This window comes from Dasypus novemcinctus, chromosome 8, assembly GCF_030445035.2.
Source record: "Dasypus novemcinctus isolate mDasNov1 chromosome 8, mDasNov1.1.hap2, whole genome shotgun sequence".
Lineage (NCBI taxonomy): Eukaryota > Metazoa > Chordata > Mammalia > Cingulata > Dasypodidae > Dasypus > Dasypus novemcinctus.
In genome coordinates, this window is record NC_080680.1 from 74,302,014 (window position 1) to 74,323,254 (window position 21,241).

Genomic DNA, 21,241 nt, shown 5'->3' on the forward strand with positions numbered 1-21,241 from the left:
AAATTATTTACCAATATTAGCACATTATTATTAATTAAAGTCCATACTTGATTCAGATTTTCTTAGTTTGTCCCTAATGCCCTTTTTCTGTTTCAGGATCCAACCCAGGATTCATTATATTTAATCATCATTTATCCTTAAGTTCTTATTGGCTGTGCCATTACTCAGATTTTCCTTGGTTTTGATGACATTGATGTTTTGAGGAGTACTAGTCAAATATTTTGAAAAATGGCCCTCAATTGGGGTTTGTATGATGTTTTTCTCATAATTAAACTGGGATTAGACTGTGTGTTGAGGAAGAAAACTACAGAAGTAAAGTACCATTTCCTTCATATCATTATCTAAGGTAACTTCTGTCAATGTGACTTATCAGTGTTGATGTAGCACCTGGTTTAGGTAGTGTTTGCCAGGTTTCACCATTGCAAAGTTACTGTTTTTTCTTTCCTTTCCATACTTTACTCTTTGGAAGGAAGTTACTCTGTGTAGCTCACACTTATGGTGGGGGGAGATGTGGCCATTTGCAATTATTTTATGAATTCTAAAAAGAGAAAGATTGTAAACGAATTTATTTCTCTGGGTGTGATACCCTTTGATTGTATTAAATTCAGCTGAGGGGCCTTTGATTAGATTACCTGTTAAGATTGCTTTAGGGCTTTTATTTGGACTACATCAGTGAGGTGGGAGTCAGGTGGAGTCTCTGCCCCCTTGTTTGCTCTCACATAAAGGAAACAGAAGAGAGACTCACTCAGACAGATAAAGGAAAAGGAAGTTGCCATGTTTGATCCTGCCTGTAAGAGAGAGACCTACAGGGTCACTTAAACATGAAACCCCAAGAGGCTGGGCCCATGGAACAGTTCAAGAGGAGACAGTGAGCCTGGAGAGGAAGGCTGAAACCTCGTCAGAGATTGGCAGCCAACTTGCTTCACCATGTGCCAATACGCTGGCCTAAACAGTAATTGACTTTGGTAATAAATCATCTCTGGTGTGTAGTTTTGGACATTTCATGGCCTTGGAACTATAAGCTTTTATCCCAGATAAGCCCCATTATAAAAGCCAACACGTTTCTGCTATTTGCATTGCCAACACTTTGGCAAACTAAAACAGGAGGTATATGCCACCTTTTTGAGAGCAGAATATTTACATAAATTACTTGGAAATAGTCTGTTTTGGTTATTTGTCTATTTTCCTTTTTATTTATTAATTCAGTCATTTATATCAGTATGGCACATGTATATTTTATATTTTGGGATTTATTTCAATACCACTTCATTTATTTTATTAATCAAATGTTCCAGTTTAGCCACTGGGAGCTCTTTGGGTGTTTTCTACCTCCCTTTGACGTACCCCTGTTATTGTGTGTATATGTTTTGCTTTGTTTTGTTCTGGCATTTTCTTGAATTATGGGACTACAAGATGCTCTGGTCTCAGCCTCTTTACTTACTACTCAATTCCTAGAGGCAAGCATTTTTCCAAGAAGCTCTGGTTTATTTTAAAAACAAATGTTTTTAGAAATTAAGTTCTGTGTGCTGGGTTTTTCTTGTTGCTATTGTAGTGTCCTCGCTTTTAGACCCTCCAGCTGACAAAACAAGTGAAATACTAACCTGTGCATTTATATATATCTATAAATATGCAACCATATATATTTATTTAACATGATTTGGTACAGATGTCCCAAGCACCAATCCATTACCACGTGTTTATTATAGCCTCCTCACCTTGCTTACCTGTTACTTCCCACTGTTGTAGTTAAAAATCAGACTCTACCATCTGCCATTGGCCTCCATTATTGTTCAGTTCCAGTATTCACAAATAGTGGTCCAAAAATATTAACTTATATTCCTACAAAAAGCATCTTTATCAAGTACCGTGCTTATGCTGTTTTCTTTTTTTTTTTTCATCTTATAACTAGAACTTTATGAATTGAAAACTTTTTCCCACATAGGTCAAATGTCCAAAACAATAGTGTTAGATAAAACTCTGGATGAATGAGAACTTTATTTTCTAAGTTAGCTATGATCATAATTTGTAATACATTCAATCTTTCTGAAATGTTTCCATAGTGATGTATCAATTAGACATCATTCTAATAAATTCTGGCTTCTAACTGAAAAAACAACAACAGAGTATTCTATTGCAGGGTAAGACACATGGCCTTCCTAACACATGACTGAATAAACAATTCCCTAGTTATTTCCAAATAATTGTTGTTACTGATAAAAAATTTATATTAAGTTGTGCTTCGCATTGTAACTGAGTAGTTATTAAAACTATCTGCAAATAAAGATTAAATAAACACTGAAAGAACATTTTCTAAAAGCAAACAAAGTTGAAAAGGCAAGTGAAGAACAATGGTATTAAGTATTAAGGCACCACTAGATAATAGAAAGTTTGATATTTTTATAATCACAATAATGATTATTGTGCTTATTCTTTATTGTGCACAGTTGGAAGCACAGATTTTTCTGAGGCAAAATTGTCTTCTAATGGGAATTTTCCCTTTAAAAAATAATTGGTAAGCCAACATTTTTTCTTAAGCTTCAGTTTTAATAAATGAAAATGAGAAAAAAAATGAAATTCTCATTTAGTATCAATGAGGTAACCTATATAGGGTAGATTGGAATGATTTTAGTAAATAATAGATGTCAGCAAAATATTAACTTTTCCATATTCTATTTTTTTCGAAGAACAATCACATTCAGATGGATTAATGACTAGAATCCATACTATTGGGAAATCATGCTATATTGCAAATGTCTACCACTTTCATCATGACTTTTGACATTACTTTGATCAAATTCTATAAGCTCTCTGTACTGCAGTCCCATTATCTATAGTATTTTTTCTTACATATTCCTGCCTTAAATTGTCCACTTTCATACTTGGGTTATATACTGCTGTAGCAGTTTGATATGGTTATGAATTCCAAGAATAGATATTGGATTATATTTGCAATCTGGTTTGTACCTGGGCATGACTGAGTTATAATTAGGGCTTTGACTGGGCCACATCATTAGGGTGTTGAGTTCCCGCTCCTTGATGGGTGGAACCTCACACATAAAAGGCATGGCAAAGGACAGAGTTGATGGTTCTTAATGTTGGAGTTTTGATGTTGGAGTTTGATGCTGAAGTCTTAAGCTGGAGCCCTTGGGAAAGAGATAGAGATGTTCGCCTGATAGTCTACAGTTGACCTTGTAAAGATAAGGCAAAGCCTAGAGAGCCTCATAGTCTATAGGTGACCTGGTGGAGAAAACAGAGGAGCTGAGCCTAGAGGAAACCAGGAAACCTGAACCCTTGCAGATGTTGGCAGCCACCTTGCTCCAACATGTGAAAATAGACTTTGGTGAGGGAAGTAACTTATGCTTTATAGCCTGGTATGTGTAAACTCCTACTCCACATAAATACTCTTTATAAAAACCAACCAATTTCTGGTACTTTTTGCATCAGTATCCCTTGGGCTGACTAATACAAATGCCTTGAATTCATGACAGAGAAAAGCAAAAACAAAAATTAAAGTGATCTTTTTAACTCTTTAACCTTTCATAGCTGAGGAAATGATTTGAAAACATGTAGAGACATTCCTCAGAGCAGTACATGAAGGCTCCTTTAGGATGGGACTGTGATTTTCCATCACTTTTTCTTTGGTTCCTATTATGAAATCTGATGTTTATTAGTTACTCAATAAATACTGATGGATATATGAAACCTCCCTAATACTTCCTTGTTTCCTTGGCTGCTCAAGTAAATACTATGAAATGTGTGTGTTTAACAATAGGAATTTATTATCTCATGGTTTTGAGACTGGGGAAATGTCCAATCAAGCCTTCATCAAGGCAGTACTTTCTTCCCAAAGACTGGCATTCTGGGGCTGGCTACTGACATTCTAGAGCTGGCTGTTGGCAATCATTGGTCCTTGGCTTCTCTGTAACATGGTATGGCAGTTTAGTATTATTTATGATTTCCAAAAAATAGATATTGGATTATGTTTGTAAATTGTTCTGTTCCTCTGGATACATTAGATTGTATTGGATTTAGAGGTTTTACACTTACTTATTAAACTATGATCATGACTTTGATTGGGCCACACCAGTAGGACAAGAAAATGACAGGGCAGAGGAGTTAGTTGGAGTTTTGGTCCTGGAGCCTGGGAAGTGAGCACACAGAGAAGCAGATACATGAGGAAAGAGAGAAGCCACCATTAGACACAGCAGAGGCCTCAGGAAGAAAGACAAGCCATTCACCTTATAAATTACAGCTGGCCTTGTGAAGAGAGCAAAGCAGCTGAGCCCAGAGAGAGACGAGACTTCTCCCAACCTATAGTTGATGTTGGAAGAAGCTGAGACCATGGAGCCTGAAGAGGGAGAGGAAGACTGAATCCTTGCCATCTTGCTCCAACATGTGGCAACAGTCTTTGGTGAGGGACATAACTTACACTTTATGGCCTAGTAACTGTAAGCTTCTACCCCCATATAAATACCCTTTATAAAAGCCAACAGATTTCTGATATTTTGTATCAGCACCCCACATGGTGGCCTCTCCTTTCTTGTCTAGGATCCCTTGAATTTCAACTTCTTGCTTTATACGAGTTTCTTTCTCTTTGTATGAATTTCATTTTGTTTATGAAGGACTCGGGTAATAGGATTTAAGACCTATCCTGTTTTGAGTTGGGCCTCAATTTAACTGATATAGCCTCATCAAAAGATCCTACTTATAATGGGTTCACACACACAGGATTAAGTGCAACAACAGGTTTTCTTGGGTACATACAACTCTAAACCACCACCTATAGAAAATATGATTTTACAGCTATGTGGCAGGTTTTGTGAAAATCATTTGAAAATGATTGCTATTTCCTGTGGTACTTTCATTTATATCTTGCCTATGTTGAAAACACCTTTCCCTTCTGGTTTTAAATTTTGGAAGCATCCAATTTTTTTCAGAGCTAAGCTGGCTGGATAATGTCTTTGACAACTGTCAGTACTGTTTTGATTTGAAATTGGATTTTGGTTTGAATACGAAGCCCTGTACTTATTTTCTGGTGTGCCTTGCAGTCTGACTCTGAAGGTAATTACAAGAGAGAATTTTAAGACTATAGTTTGTGTAAAATCAGCATCAGGGGAACCAGCACGTGTTTTTCAAGGCTGAAAATCTGAAGGTGAAACACGCAAAAATTTTGAGTAACATCTTGTTAAAGAGGATACATAAACACAAAGTTCATGGTTTCATTAATGATATTATGTCATTTTTGATATTATATCCTAAACTGCATCCTAATTCTCCTTTTTATTCTGATGAACATTTGAATCATAAACTAAAATAGCAGTTTAAAAAGCACATTGAATGTTTAAATAATTTAGCTGAAATAATATGCATTTGTGGCCAAAGTGAACTAAAGCATGTCAGGTAACTTTCCTAATGTTCAGCAAAACTGACAACGGGTTATTATTCAATTTGGGCAGAGTGACATTACACATTTTAACTACATTGGTTGTGAAAACTTGTGTCAGCATGAACATAATTTCTTTGGAATGTGAGGGTATTAAATATTGCCTTGCAGATGCTCACAAAATATGTACTCATTTTTGCCATATGGGAGAGACAAATGAAAGTCTTCAAGGATCAACAAGAGAAAAACAAACCACCCAATATGCAGATTAAACTAAGTGCCAACTTGGGATACAAGCCACTTTTGAAGCAACAGGATTGATAAGATAGCTGTAAAAAGTGATCTATGAATATACAGTGGCAAAAGAAACAGGAAAACATCCTCTTATTTTGAAACAAATGGATAGATAAGCTATTTTTATGTGTTAAAATATTGAGCCATGATGCAATGGATACCATGGTGATTATCTATGCTTCAGTTTTAAATAGAATGTAGGAAAAATATGTTAATATTACTGTATGTTAACTTTTTTCAATATAAGAAACTATTAAGCACTCAGATCTCTGCAAATGGATAAACAGAAATAGCTAATGTTGAGGTTAAAGTTTACCTATTTAATTAGAGATCAGTATCTCTCATACCCCCTCTACTAACTTGGCTCTTTTTCTTATATTTACCATCTCAATAATTGGTATTACCATGAACTGAGTTGGCTTTTGAGTCAGTCAGACTTTTCCTTCTGTCTCATGTCCCACAACTGATCAATCAACAAATCCTGTCCAATGTATTTGATAAAAATATCTCTCTAGTCTTTTCCCTTTTTTCCGTTCCTACTGTTTAATCAAGATTCAACAACACAGCCAATAAGGTCTACTTACCATAACCTTAATTTCCAGCATAAATTCCCCCTTTCACTAGATCTCAGATTTAAAATAATAACAATACTCTTAATGACACATTCTCATTTTTGCATACATTGCATCTGAACAGCGCTACAATGAAAATATTTGTCTACCAGTGCATATATACAAGAGTTTTTTCACTATGTACCTGATATTTGAGTTACTAGATTATGGAGTATGAGTATGTTAAACTACAAGATAATGCCAAAAGGTTTCTGAAATGGTTGTACTAGTTGACATCCCTACCAACAATATGAGATCCTCTTGATCTGCATCTGCTTTAAGACTTGATGTTGTTAAACTTTTTAATCTTTGCCAATAGATGAGAAAACTATTTTGTTTTTATTTTAATGTGTATTTTTCTAATCACTAAGGAATGGAATGTCTCATATTACTGGAAGCCTCCCTCCAACCTTATCTAAGATGTAGTCACAAAATATACACATGCAAATATATATACACTCACACACCCTCACTTACATAGTTGTTACTCATCTTGGATCTCATTCTAAACATCACTAGCTCATGGAAACTTTTTTTCTGAATTCCTTTGTATATCGTTTAGTTATTCAATGTGTGTGTTCCCCAGACTTTTTCAGCTTCCTCTGTCATCATATTTGTTTATGGCATATGTCCAATGGACATTTCCTTGTCTGAATTCTGCAACAGAAGCATGGAAAATTCAGGGATAATTTATCTCACATACCAGTGATTCCTCAGTGTATAATGACAAGAGTGAATAAGCTTTATTTCTGCTGCAGATCCTTATCTTCATAAGAAAGCCTTGATAGATGGCAAGGGACTTTGAGAATTTGAGAGTATAAATATGACCTTGTTAGTGTTCACAATGGACCCATAGGATTTTGAGGTCCAGGACCATGGGATAATGTGCTATTAATGGATTTTGAATGGTATGTTGTAGCAACATGAGTAGGGCTATGCAATGGGGAATTATTGGGTTTCTGGTGTTACTGTTGAAAGAAAATTTTGTTCATATTTTTCAGCTCAGGAAGATAGATACTGTAAGTATATACTGGACAGATTGGCTAGCTTGGAGCTTTTCTTTCCAGCTTCATCTGTATTTTGAAACAATGCATTTTGCTCAAGAAACATTCACAACATTTTTAGGGAGACATCGAACTAATTATTGAATAGGACACTCCGTATTAAAGTAGCTATTTTGTGTCAAATGGGTAACTGCAGGTAATAAAATGTAACAAGTGAGGTTGCTTAAATATTTCATTAAGCATAATGAAAATGAACAGTTTACAGCTCTAAATCTCATTTTTTCACCCTAATGACATTACCTTAAAGAATTATGCATGTATCCTAATGAAGTCTCTTTACAATAGTCTGTTCCCTCACTTGTATATTTATCATGCTTTTTACTTTCCATAAAAATCCTCTAAAGTCTTCACTCCCATTTGCTATGGACAAGATAAGTAGACCTTTCCATGATGACACAACCGATAACTGGAAGATATGAGACTGAATTTAGGTATGTTGAGCATGCTCAGCTGCTTCTCCCCATGTTGCCTTATATTGAAAATCACTCATATTTTATTTTAGACCAATATGCATTATTTTTGGCCAGTTCCCAAAATCAAATCCAACCTAAGAGAACCTAAATTCACATGAAGTCTCTTAAAACAGTTTGTAAAGAGTTCAATGTCTTTTTCATAATTACCACATGAATGAAATATATTAGCAGTGTCTTAAGATGAATTCATCAAGGCATTAAACTCTTTATTAACCTCTACTATATTTAACTAATGACACATAATCACAACTTACGTTGTGAGAGACTAGTGGTATAATTGAGACAATATACAGAGTAGAAATTATTAAAGGAGAGCTCAGAAGGACAAAATGGTATAGAAAAAAGGGGTATTCTCTGACTTTGGAGGATAGGAATAAAGGCCACTGGCATAAGAAAAGAAGGAAGGGACAATGTATATCAACATTATACTGCATAATTATAAGGTACTATTTAAATAACATTAAACATCAAAGATTTTTATTTTTTATTTTTCATCCCCACCTTTGTGACTTTTTGCATGCTGTCTGCTCACTGTGTCCATTTGCTGTGTGTTCTTCTGTGTCTGTACTTATTTATTTTATTCCCTCCATGCCCTTGCAGCTTGCTTGCTGTCTACTCTCTGTGTCCATTTGCTGTGTCCTCTTTTCTGTTTTTAGTTGTCTCCCTTTGTTTGTTGCATCACCTTGTTGAGTTGGCTCTCTGCAGTGTTGGCAGGCCAGGCAGCTCTACACAGCATGCAGGTGAGCCTGCCTTCACAAGGAGGCCCCAGGACGCAACCCCAGGACCTCCCATATGGTAGATGGGAGCTCACCTGATTGAGTCACAGCCACTTCCCCATCAAAAGTTTTTGATGTGTTTGCTTTTCTAATTACAAATAAATTTGTGCTAATCCTAATAAATTTTGAATATATGAAATACATGTTTTCTATTTAGTGATGTCAATTCCTGTTGGTATTAATACCTCTCATTTTATTGTCTCGGCTTTCTCTACTATTAAAATGTGTGTGTATGTGTGAGAGAGATCCAAATAATCTGGATTTACACATAACTATACAATTTTATCACACATATTTTAGTCCAAAATTATATGGGTGAGAATTTATCAGTATGATGACTAGAGCATGGGGTATTCTGAATGCCCCAAATGATTTCTAGTTGCTTCAAAGTGGGTGTTTCACCAAAATTCCCAAACCATCCATCCACTGAATTATTTATACCACTGCTACATTTATCCCATTGTCCTCTCTTGATCAAGTTACCTGACTTATTTTTTCAATCATTCCACAGTACTTCTGAGCTCCTTAAAGGCCCAGGTACTTTTCTAGACTGAGGATTCAGTTGTGATCAGTATAGTTAAGGTCTCTGCCCTCAAAAAACTTCTATTCAGTTGGGGAAAACAGATATATAAGCAAAAAAAAAAAATTGTAACTTCAGAGAAGTGGTAAGAGCTATAAAGAAAATGAAGCAGAATACTGTGCTAGAGTAACAAATATGGCTACTATTTCAGAAAGTGAGAATAAAGGAAGGCCTTTTTGATAAAGTGACATTGAGCCTAGATCTGATGCTCTAAGTTCGGTTGATGAAAAATAGGTTAATGTTTATTTTTTTTAAAGGTTATTAAAAAAATCTTTGCTATTGCCCATTTTTTTAGTTCCCCTGGTGAAATTGCCAATGTCATGCTACTGATGCTACCTCCAGACACTTACAAACACTGTGACACCCTATTTGCTACAGTGGTGCTGGATTCTGTGCATGAGAGAAGAAAAGGGCCCACTCTGCTGCTCTTCACCATATGTGTGCCCAAACACACTCAAGGCTTTCATTGTAAATACCCTTCACTTCAGCTACTCTCCTATGTTCACTATCTCTGGCAGGCAAATTCTAAAATTTCAAGATTAAAAATAACATCTCTACAGTAAAAGTTCCTGTGCAATGCAGATTCTGTTTATAAGTCTAAGGAAGTGACCTCCCTGTTCGGAAAATGGCCTTGTATTCTTTGATTTTACTTTTACATTTTTCATTAGCTTCTTTATAGCAGCATAAATTCTTTTACTGTTAATTTCCAATTTAACAAATACATAGTGTATTAGTCAGCCAAAGAGGTGCGGATACAAAATACCAGAAATGAGTTGGTTTTTATAAAGGATATTTATCTGGATAAGAAGCTTACCCGGAATTTATCACTACCATGAAAACCTACAGGAAGAGGAGCCTCTGTTGATTCACATATTAAATAATAAAGCCATATACACACTACACATACATTATATGTATGTATATTATTTAAGTATACATACATTATATGTATATGCCTATATATCTACATATAAATGTGTGTGTATAGCATAGATTAAATAAAAGCTCTAATAGAATGTTTAAGAATTCAATAGCTTTCTTCCATTCCCATCTCCCAACAACTCCTACTTTGGAAACAATCCCCTATACCTCAGAATCCCTTGAGAAGCTTCAGAAAAAATAAAAATTCTTTTGCCGTGCAAAACCTTCTAAATAAGAATCTCTGACTGAGCAAAGGGCCTTTGAATGTGTACTTCTTCAAAGCAACCAAGTTGACTCTGAAGTATACTCACTGATTGCATGTAATTATAGGCTAAGAGCCCTTAGAAGTTTGTAAGTAAGGGGCACTGGAAATAAGATGATCAAAATTGTTTGATCTTGAAAAGCAGTGTAAAATATAAAATACATAGAGAATGCTGGATGTAGGAAGACCAGTGGCTAATTGTAAAGTCAGCAACTCACTAACTGAGAAAGGCCCTGGATATCACTTTGTTGGATGGCCCAATAAAGGAATAAAGGACAGATTTGGGATCTAATTCTACATAATTTTGACATATTGATTTCTTTTAAATACCTTTTTTTTTTTTTTTTTTTGTCTGTGTAAGTTTTATCTTCATCATAAATCCTTCTTTCTGTGAAGTTTAAATCAAGGTAAGCCAAAGACACTAAAAGCTGCTTTGGTTTCCTCTCCCCATCTCTCCTCTCTCTTGTCTCCCTCCCTCTTTCTCTCTCTCTGGCTATAATAGCTGAAATATGAAAAGGGAACAAGAGTAAAATTGAGATTCTTGATTCAATAAGACTCCCCTATGCATCCCACTCAACTTTTTATTAGCGTAGGAAATGTTTACATCCTATCGGCTTACACAGTGAAATTATTTAAGGCTACCATTGGTTGTCAGTTTTATGATAATTTTAATGAAATGTTCTCTAGTTCCTTCAAATCTAAAGGATGTTTAAAGTGTAAGATAACGCTCTACAACTGAGAGGATATAATCAACAGGGGAGAAATGATGCAGTAATAACCTAGTTGAATTGTTGTAATGTGACTGTTCTCTTTCAACAGCCTTATTCACTCCTTTTTATGTTCTGAATAAACTATCTTACATAGTAGCAAATAAGTAATAATGGAACATATCCAAGCTGTGAGCAGTTTTGTGTTTAGTAAAATAGGAAGGAACCAGGGATTTTCAATCTCAGCTAATATAGCACATGACAAGTGAAACTTCAGCAATTTGCAGTGAATAAGAAGAATGAAAACTATGGCGATATGAATCACTTATTTACATATAATTGGATCTGTGTTTAAAATTTGAGGCTTGAGAATTTAATAAAGTAGGAGATTCATCTTAGCTACTTTACTTATGAGATTAGGCAAGTTAACTTCTGCAAGCTTGGTTATTCCCTTTGTAAAATAGGGAATTACATGAGATTTTTTGTATAGAAATCACATAGAATATTATTGTTTGATAAAATTTGGTTATAGCCACTTCCCTATGACTTCTTCCCCTCATCCCATGTTCTCAGCTTTAGAAAGTGCCACAGTTCAATTGTAGGGCTCTCCTCTTCTTGTTCTATAATATATCCCAAGAAAAACTTGCTTGTCTTAACCCTGGTTTTAAATATTGCAGATATGCTAATGACTCCCAAGTTAATATCTTTAGTCCAGTCGTTTATTCCTTTTTCATCCTTGAGCTCTATTTTATTTTATCCAATTGTAATATCTTAGTTATGGTTAGAAGACACTGTAAAGAGATATTATGTGTGCAATTCAATTCCTCAAACATATATTAATCATTCATAGTTTGTGCAAACAGATAATTTTAAGTATTATGAATTGATATATAAAAAACGAGGCACTATTTCTATTTTAATAGTGTATAATGGTATATTTGTGTCTATGTGTCTATGTATGCATGTATATATATAAATATGGGCCACAGGGGAAGTCTGGTGTTTCACAGAAATTCAAACGATATAGTAAAATGCCCACTAAGCTTTATGCATCAATATATAAAAACAGTAGCAAACATTATGTAGTGCTAATGTGCAATGTATTATTTTTGATATTTTAATTTTGTCTTCACAACAATTCAGTGAGGTAGATACTATAAATATCCAGCTCTTGCTGATGACTCTGAAACACAAATTGGTTAAATGATTTGCCTGATATCACATAGCTGCTGAGCAGGGAGCCAGGAATGAAAGCTAGGCCTTTGAGTTTAGAGCTACTATCTTAATCATTAAGCAATCGTTCCTCTCTGAAAGCAAATAATGTTTTCTGGAAGATCAAATAAGAAAAACATGTTTATTGGGGTTAATAGAAAGATTTGATGCATTTGTATCATTTGTATTCAGATACATTTTAGGAAAAAGAAATATTCCCAGTAAAGAAAATAGCCTGGGAAGATTCATAGAGACTGGAAGCCTTGGTATCTCTATGAGGAACAGTGCATACTCTTGTTTGATTGGAGCATCTGGATTATATTTCCCTTTAGGAGAAATTAGACTTACAAGGTAAAGTGAGGACATATTATGGGGAAACTAGATGAGGTAACTATCTGCTTTAAATTTGGTAAGCAGTGGGAAGCTTAACAAGGGGAATAGGGAAACGGACTTGGCCCAGTGGTTAGGGCGTCCGTCTACCACATGGGAGGTCCACGGTTCAAACCCTGGGCCTCCTTGACCCGTGTGGAGCTGGCTCATGCACAGTGCTGATGTGCACAGGGAGTGCCCTGCCACGCAGGGGTGTCCCCCGCATAGGGGAGCCCCACGCGCAAGGAGTGCGCCCGCTAAGGAGAGCCGCCCATCGCGAAAGAAAGTGCAGCCTGCCCAGGAATGGTGCCGCTCACACGTCATGTGCCGCTGACGACACAACAGAAGCAGACAAAAGAAACAAGACGCAGCAAATAGACACAGAGAACAGACAACGGGGGGGGGGGGGGGGGGGGGAGAATTAAATAAATAAATAAATCTTTAAAAAAACAAACAAGGGGAATAGTCTGACTAAATTGGCTTATTAAAATTTTATCTGGTGAAGACATGTAGGATAGCCTAGGTTATTGATAATGTGAAGGGAGAAAAATGAAACTTTTTTACAGAATTCCAGCTAAGTCACTAGTTACCTGAATTAATGGGAATAAGTAGGTAAGGAAAGGGATATAGAGAAAAAAGACTCATAGGTAAGCTATAGTCTATATGATTTGTCAGCTTTATGAATTTTTTAAAAGATTTATTTATTTATTTATTTCTCTCCCCTTCCCCCCACCCCAGTTGTCTGTTCTCTGTGTTTATTTGCTGCGTCTTCTTCTTTGTCCGCTTCTGTTGTTTTCAGAGGCACGGGAATCTGTTTCTTTTTGTTGCGTCATCTTTTTGTGTCAGCTCTCCATGTGGGCGGCGCCATTCTTAGGCAGGCTGCACTTTCTTTCGCACTCGGCGGCTCTTCTTATGGGGCGCACTCCTTGTGTGTGGGGCTCCCCTACGCGGGGGACACCCCTGCATGGCAGGGCACTCCTTGTGTGCATCAGCACTGCACCTGGGCCAGCTCCACACGGGTCAAGGAGGCCCAGGGGTTGAACTGCGGATGTCCCATGTGGTAGACAGACGCCCTAAACACTGGGCCAAGTCCGCTTCCCAGCTTTATGAATTTTTCACCAAAGTTTGAGGAAAACCAAGAGATACATGGTTGGCATCATTTGGAAAAGTCATTATTTTATTTGAAAATATTTATCAAGCACTTCAATGTATTCCTTACTCTTTTATTTATTAAAGATTCTTTAATAAACAGAAAAAGGCCCTACAGCGAATAAGGAGACACGTATAATGAAATGAATTTAGAGTTATTAAAATACAAACAAGATGATGTCCATAATAAAAGTAGGAGATTAAGAGCTAGTTCTTCAAGGAAATAATGAGTTGTTGTTAATTGTGCAGAACCACATAAATGCAGTTGAAGGAATGAAAAGGAAAAAAATGAAAATATGGGTATAGGAGAGAGAAAAGAGTTCAGAATTAAAAATAAAGATTAGGATGCCATATTAGACAGTATCAGTTAATTGTTACATTACAACACACAACCCCTGAAGTTTAATGGCTTCAAATAGTGTCAGTCTTTTTGTCATGGCTTGGATCAATGCCAGAAGTTCAGTATCAGAAGGGAGGGACGTAGGTAGGTTTAAGGTAATGATCCAACTTTCTTCTACCATCTTAAAGTCCTCCAATGGATGAACTGCATACATTCAGCAGGCAGGGTGGGTTCTATTGGATGTGTTAGGGGATAAGATTGAAACTGGTATACATCACTTCCAATGAAGCCCAACTGTATCCACATTGTGCCAGAATTTCTTTGTAGGTACTAGGGATATCCTATGAGATAACTTGTGATGGTGGGCTAAATAATGCCCCCCTAAAGATGCCTAGGCCCTAATCAGGGTAGATTGGTGAATATAGTTATACTGTGTGGCTAGAAGAAAAAATAACCTATTTGATGAGATGATCATAGCCTCGCTGCTGCAGGTGTCATTTGCATGATAGATAATTGAAGATACTAGAAAGGAGGGGAACCATCACAGGAATGAATATTGAGGAAATACACAATGTTACAATGTTATAGTCTTGGAGAACACCACAGTTGAGAGGGCAATTTAAGGAAACATCAACTGAAAAAGCAAAACAATAGTCAGAGATAGAGAAGATAATTAAGATATTCACTATCATGAAAGTGGGAAAGGAGAGAGTTTTAATATTGGAAAAAGATATGGTTAATAGGTTTACTGGTACAGAAAGTTTATATCAATGTGGGCATTAGAATTCTTAAGAAACAGTTTGATATATTCTGGGAAACATTCCTTAAGTAGAGTAGTGATGCCGCATAACATGTCATCTTTTGTTCCTATTCTATGGAGATTGTTGCTACTTTATGTGAGTCTGTTTTTAGAGAGTTCACAATTCAAATTAAGATATTATCAATTGTATTGTGCCTCAATTTCATTGCTATGTACATTTTCTATAATCCCAATGAAATTGAATTCCTTTTTTTTTTTAAGATTTATTTTTCTTATTTATTTCTCTCCCCCCCACCCCCACCCAGCTGTCTGCTCTCTGTGTCCATTTGCTGTGTGTTCTTCTGTGACTGCTTCTATCCTTATCAGCAACACTGGGAATCTGTATTTCTTTTTGTTGCATCATCTTGTTGTGTCAGCTCTTCACATGTGCAGCACCATTCTTGTGCAGACTGCACTTTCTTCTACGCTGGGTGGCTCTCCTTATGGGGCACACTCCTTGCGTGTGGGGCTCCCCTACATGGGGTACACCCCTGCGTGGCATGGCACTCCTTGTGTGCATCAGCACTGTGCATTGGCCAGTTCCACATAGGTCAAGGAGGCCCGGGGTTTGAAATGTGGTCCTCCCATGTGGTAGGTGGACACCCTATCCATTGGGCCAAGTCTGCTTCCCAAAATTGAATTCTTTATCATGAGAGAGAAACAGTTAAATAATATTGTGAATTAATCTTCATTTACATTTTTCTGAATACAAATTGACTTGATACATTTGCAGCAAGATTTGTGTTTATTATTTTATTTATTTTTAAATATATTTTTTATTTTTTTAAAGAAACTTAGATTACATAATGTTACATAAATAATGTAAGGGATTCCCATACGCCCCACTCCCTATCCCTCCCACACTTTCAACAGTTAACAACATCCATCATTAATGTGGTACATTTGTTACAATTGATGAACCCATATTGGAGTATTGCCACTAAGTGTGGATTATAGTTTATATTATAGTTTAAACCCTCTCCTGCACAATTTTGAAAGTTATGAAAGATATATAATGATCTGTATCTGTCATTGCATCTGGAATGGTGCTGTCCACTCTGCCTTTTATTGAGAGGGGGCTTAGATCTCATGGAACAGATGGATGGGTCTTTCTTGTTTGCAGCTGTAGACTCTCTTTGTTCCTTGGGATGGTCATTGCTCATCATCATCATCTCCTTGTTAGTTGTCCTTGGTAAGTCCAATGAGCTGAAGAGTAGGTGTTGCAACTCTGTTGAGATTCAGGGCCCAATTGACACATGGAAGGCCCAAATATTTAAGTCTCTTTGACATAAAGCTCTCAACTCTAGTATTAACTATAGGTTCAAATCAAAGAGACAGGAGTGCTATATGCAGAGAATCCACAAATGAGTCCATTTCTGTCACACTGGGGAGCATAAATTCCAAAGTAGTGCCCACTGGCAGGATGCCAACCTCCTGAGCTGTCAGCCCTGCCTATAGCATTTGGATGTCTCTAGGGGCCTCAGGAGCCCTGTTATTTGAGGCAATATTTACTATGGCAGTCAATGAGATCCTACTGAGATGGACATAAGTATAACCACTGGAATGACCTCCAGACTCACTTGAATTCTCGTAGCCATATAAACTCATTTGTCTTTACCTTTTCCTCCTTTTGGTCAAGGTCTTTATCCAGTTGCATTGCTAACTAGATGCTTGGAAGTAATCCCTCTGTGATAGTGAGGCTCCTTCCCAGGAGTCATGTCCCACGCTAGGGGAAAGTAATGCATTTATGAGCTGAATTTGACCTAGTGGCCACATTTGAGCAACAAGGAGGCTCTCAGGAGGTTACTCTTAGGTAGCATGTAATATTAGACTAAGTTTCAATTTCACAAGAAAAAGTTCATGAGTACAGTCATCAATATCATGACCCATTAATGGTCCATCCTCCTTTACTAGTCACTGCCCCTGTACTCAGGGAATTCTAGCTATCCTCTTAGAGGATATGGCAGAATTCTCCAGCATGGGAATTGGATATTCTTTCAATTATTGTGTGCATTATTGTGTGCATCTCCACCCACAGTGACAATGCTGCATGAACACTTCAACTCATTCATTTGCCTTTAGGAATGCCCCAGGTGAACTTCCTCATATGCATCTCCCATCACTGCCAATCCATACCAATTATCCTCCCCTGCCACAGTTGCAACCCTTCTGTAATCCAAAACTTCTTAAAAAATGAAGCCAACAATAAAACTGAATAAAATTAATAAGAAAATGAAATAATAATGACAGTTTTTAAACTAACAAGTAAAATACAAAATATTTTTAAATATTTGAATAAAAAATAAAGTTAAGATAAAATTTAAAAATTTTGGTAATATGTATTTTATCACTATAAGATGTGTTGTCTTGTACATATGGTGATGTTTTCTTCCATGTATTTCCCCATTGCCTTATGTTTTTCATTTTAGCTTCAAAGAAGGTTTAGTTTACAGAAAAGTCATGTGCAGAATATAAGGGATTCCATAAGCCCGACATCCTCCTCCTTTTCCCCTTTCCGCTATTAATAACACTTTACATGTAGATGATACATTTGTTATAATTGATATACAAATATTGAAGCATTGGTACCAACTGTGGTCAATGATTTACATTATAATTTACCTTTTAGATCATATGCATTTATAAATTTTAATGGAATTTAACATGGCCTGTATTCATCATTGCAAGTCATGTAGAATAATTTCAATGCCCCCAAAATTCCCCGTGTTCCATTTATTCTATTCTTCCCACCCCTCCCCTCAGGACAAAGGACAACCAACAAGCCTGACTCCTTGAAAAACAATATTCATGGTTACTTGCAGCAATACTGAGGACTCTGCATACTACCCTGTCCTCCCCTATTAGACATTGCCTACGCTCTTGAGAGACTCCTACACCTCTGTTTGAAAACAGCAGAACTCAGCAGAATGGGAGTCCAATGCCTTCCAATTCACTGTGTGGGTCTCCACCACTGATACAATACACTATGACAGGATGAACACTCACTCCCTAGAAGCCTGCCCCAGGCGTGCCCTGTCCTGCGTCCAACACGTCCTCTGCCATATTTGCCAAAAGAACATTCCCAAAATTGTAGTTGCAATCATATACTCACAAAGTTCACCTACTCCCACCTCCGACCCTGCCTTCAGGTTCTTGGACAGTGAAACCCATTCCCCCACTCTATCCCCTTCACAGACCAGTACCACCCGCCCGAATAGCATCACTGTACCACTGTCATGCCCATCTACTACACAACTACACCCTTCCACCTTATAATAGATTTTTCCCATACCAGCATTGGCTCACAATCCTCTACTTTTTGTTCTGTCTCCTGATAACCTATCTTCCAGACTCTAGATCTGTGAATCTGCTCAATTTGCTTAATTCATATCAGTGAGGTCATATAATATTAGCCCTTCAGTGCCAGGCTTGCATCACTCAACTTAAGGTCTTCAAGATACATCCATGTTATCCCATGTGTTAATAATGAATTCCTTCTTACAGCTGAGTAATATTCCATTATATGTATATACAAGAGTTTGCTTTTCCATTGCTTTTCCATTCATCAGTTGATGGATATTTGGATTGTTTCCAACTTTTGGCCATAGTGAATAACTATGGCTATGAACATTGGTGGGATTATATCTATTCATATCCCTGCTTTCAATTCTTCTGGGTATATACCCAATAGTGGCATTGCTGGGTCATATGGCAGTTCTATAGTTAGCTTTTTGACGAACTGCCAGATTGTCCTTCACAATGGTTACACCATTCTTCCTTTCCACCTGCAGTGGTTCCCATTTCTCCACATCCTCTCCATCATTTGCTGTCCTCCAGTTTATTTTTTAACAGCTGCCAGTCTAATGGGTGTAAGAAGATATCCCATTGTAATTTTGATTTGGATTTCCATAATAGCTAGTGATGTTGAGCATCTTTTCGTGTGCTTTTTAGCCATTTGTATTTCTTCTTTGTCGAGCTGTCTATTCAAATAGCTTGCCTATTTTTTAAATGGGTTGTTTGTCTTTTTATTTTCAAAGGTGTAGGATTTCTTTGTATATGCTGGATATTAGACCCCTATCAGAGATATGTTTACCAAATATTTTCTCCCATTGAGTAAGGTACCTTATCACTTTCTTGACAAACTCCTTTGAGGGGCAAGAGTTTTTAATTTTGAGGAGATCCTAGTTGTCCATTTTTTTTTCTTTCATAGCTCATGCTTTGGGTGTAATGTTCATGAAAGCACTTCCTAATACAAGATCTCATAGATGCTTCACTACATTATCTTCCATGATCTCTATAGTCTTGGCTCTTTTATTTAGGTATTTGACCCATCTTGAGTTAATTTTTGTATAAAGCGTGAGATGGTGTTCCTCTCTCAATCTTTTGGATATAGATACCCAGTTTTCCAAGCAACATTTGTTGAAGAGGCATGGATTTCTTTCCCAGTTGAGTGGGCTAGGTGACCTTGTCAAATATCAGTTGACTTTATATGTGAGGATCTACATCAGAATCCTCAATTCAGTTCCATTGGTCAGTATGTCTATCTTTGTGCCAATATCATGTATGTTTGACCATTGTAGCTGTGTAGTATGTTTTAAAGTCAGGTAGTGTGATTCTCTGATTTCATTTTTCTCTTTTAATATGTCTTTGACTATTTGGGGCCCCTTGCTCTTCCAAATAAATTTCATAGTTAGTTTTTCCAATTCAGTAAAACATGCTGTGGTTATTTTTATTGGCATTGTGTTAAATCTGTAAATCAGTTTGGGTAGGATACACATCTAAATAATGCTTCCTCTTCCAATCCATGAATAGGGAATAGTCTTCCATTTATTTACTTCTTCTTTGATTTCCTTTAACAATGTTGTGTAGTATTCTGTGTATAAAACCTGTACATCTTAAGTTAAATTATTCTTAGGGTATTGGATTCTTTGGTTTGCTATTGTAAATGGGATTTTTTTTCTTGATTTGTTCCTCAGATTGCTTATTATTTGTGTACAGAAATGCTATTGATTTTTGCACATTGATCTTATAATCTGTGAGTTTATTGAACTCATTTATAAGCTCTAGAAGCTCTGTTGTAGATTTCTCAGGGCTTTTGAGATATAGGATCATGTCATCTGCAAATAGTGAAATTTTTACTTCTTCCTTTCCAATTTGGATGCCTTTTATATCTTTTTCTTGCCTAAGTGCTTGAGCAAGTACTTCTAACACAAAGTTAAATAAGAGGGGTGACAATGAGCATTCTTGTCTTGTTCTAGATCTTACAGGGAAAGCTTTTAGCATTTCACTGTTGAATATGATGTTAGCTGTGGATTTTTCATATATACTCTTTATTATGTTGAAGAAGTTTTCTTCTATCCCTATCTTTTGAAGTGTTTTTATCAAAAAAGAGTGCTGTATTCTGTCAAGTGCTTTTTCTGCATCTATTGAGATAGTCATATATGATTTTTTTTTCTTTTGATCTGTTCATGTGGTGTATTGCATTGATTGATTTTCTTATGTTGAACAATATTTGCATACTAGGGATGAAACCCAATTGGTCAGTGCGTATAACTCATTAAATGTGTTGTTGAATATGATTAGCGAGTGTTTACTTGAGGATTTTAGCAACTAGGTTCATTAGAGATATTGGCCTAGAGTTTTTCTTTCTTGTGGCATCTTTGTTTGGCTTTGGTTTTAGGATGATGTTGGCATCATAGAATATATTAGGCAATGTTCCTTCCACTTCTTTTTTATTTTTTGGAAGAGTTCAAACAATATTGGTGGTGGTTCTTTCCAGAAAGTTTGGTAGAATTTACTTGTGAAGTCATCTGATACTGGTTCTTCTTAGTTGAGAGTTTTTTGATGACTAATTCTATCTCCTCACTTGTGATTGACCTATTGTGTTCATCAACTTCTTCTTTCATCAATGTAGGTTGCTTGTGTGTTTATAGGAATTTGCCCATTTCATCTAACTTATCCATCTTGTTAGCATGCACTTTTTCAAAGTATCCTATTATGATACTCTTTATTTCTGTAGGGTAGTGGTGATATTTCCTTCCTCATTTCTTATTTTATGTGTTTGCATCTTTTCTTTATTTTTTTTTTAGTCTAGCTAAGGGTTTGTCAATTTCATTAATCTTCTCAAAGAACCAGCTTTTGGTTTTGTTTATTTTTTCTACTGCTTTCTTATTTTCAATTTCATTTAGTTCTGCTCTAAATTTTGCTATTTCCTTCTTTATACTTCCTTTGAGGTTGGTCATATGCTCTTTTTCTAATTCCTCCAGGGATGCAGCCTCTTTGTGTCCCTGGGTCTAAGGTG